Source organism: Arachis stenosperma, chromosome 6, assembly GCF_014773155.1.
Source record: "Arachis stenosperma cultivar V10309 chromosome 6, arast.V10309.gnm1.PFL2, whole genome shotgun sequence".
Classification (NCBI taxonomy): Eukaryota; Viridiplantae; Streptophyta; class Magnoliopsida; order Fabales; family Fabaceae; genus Arachis; species Arachis stenosperma.
Window position 1 is genome coordinate 94,666,012 of NC_080382.1, and position 1,903 is coordinate 94,667,914.

The window sequence follows — 1,903 nt, forward strand, 5'->3', positions numbered from 1 at the left end:
TCTTGCCTATACCACGAAGACTCTGATCTCACGGAATGGCTGGCTCGTTTGTCAGGCGAGCACTCGGTTGTCAGGCGATCAACCATGCATCGTGTATCAGGAATCCAAGAGATATTCACTAGAGCCTTGATTGCTTGTAGAACAAAAGTGGTTGTCAGTCACCTTGTTCATAAGTGAGAATGATGATAAGTGTCACGGATCATCACATTCATCAAGTTGAAGAACAAGTGATATCTTGGACAAAGAACAAGCGGAATTGAATAGAAGAACAATAGTAATTGCATTAATACTCGAGGTACAGCAGAGCTCCACACCTTAATCTATGGTGTGTAGAAACTCCACCGTTGAAAATACATAAGAACAAGGTCTAGGCATGGCCGAATGGCCAGCCTCCCCCAAAGAGGGTTTAATCATCAAAGCATGATCAAAAGATGTCTAATACAATAGCAAAAGGTCCTATTTATAGAAAACTAGTAGCCTAGGGTGTACAGAGATGAGTAAATGACATAAAAATCCACTTCCGGGCCCACTTGGTGTGTGCTTGGGCTGAGCAAATGAAGCATTTTCGTGTAGAGACTCCTCTTGGAGTTAAACGCCAGCTTTGGTGCCAGTTTGGGCATTTAACTCCCATTTAGGTGCCAGTTCCGGCGTTTAACGCTGGAATTTCTGTAGGTGACTTTGAACGCCGGTTTGGGCCATCAAATCTTGGGCAAAGTATGGACTATCATATATTGCTGGAAAGCCCAGGATGTCTACTTTCCAACGCCGTTGAGAGCCCGCAAATTGGGCTTCTGTAGCTCCAGAAAATCCACTTCGAGTGCAGGGAGGTCAGAATCCAACAGCATCTGCAGTCCTTTTGAGTCTCTGGATCAGATTTTTGCTCAGATCCCTCAATTTCAGCCAGAAAATACCTGAAATCACAAAAAAACACACAAACTCATAGTAAAGTCCAGAAAAGTGAATTTTAACTAAAAACTAATAAAAATATAATAAAAACTAACTAAAAGATACTAAAAACATACTAAAAACAATGCCAAAAAGGGTACAAATTATCCGCTCATCACAACACCAAACTTAAATTGTTGCTTGTCCCCAAGCAACTGAAGATCAAATAGGATAAAAAGAAGAGAATATGCAATGAACTCCAGAAACATCTATGAAGATCAGTATTAATTAGATGAGCGGGGCTTTTAGCTTTTTGCCTCTGAACAGTTTTGGCATCTCACTCTATCCTTTGAAATTCAGAATGATTGGCTTCTTTAGGAACTCAGAATCTAGATAGTGTTATTGATTCTCCTAGTTAAGTATGATGATTCTTGAACACAGCTACTTTTTGAGTCTTGGCCGTGGCCCAAAGCACTCTGTCTTCCAGTATTACCACCGGATACATACATGCCACAGACACATAATTGGGTGAACCTTTTCAGATTGTGACTCAGCTTTGCTAGAGTCCCCAATTAGAGGTGTCCAGGGTTCTTAAGCACACTCTTATTGCCTTGGATCACAACTTTATTTCTTTCTTTCTCTTTCTTTTTCTCTTTTTTTTTTTGTATTCACTGCTTTTTCTTGCTTCGAGAATCATTTTTATGATTTTTCAGATTCTCAGTAACATGTCTCCTTTTTCATCATTCTTTCAAGAGCCAACATTCATGAACCACAAATTCAAAAGACATATGCACTGTTTAAGCATACATTCAGAGAACAAAAGTGTTGCCACCACATCAAAATAATTAAACTGTTGTAAAATTCAAAATTCATGCAATTCTTTTCTTTTTCAATTAAGAACAATTTTTAAGAAAGGTGATGGATTCATAGGACATTCATAACTTTAAGGCATAGACACTAAGACACTAATGATCATAAGACACAAACATAGATAACATAAGCATGAAGATTTCGAAAA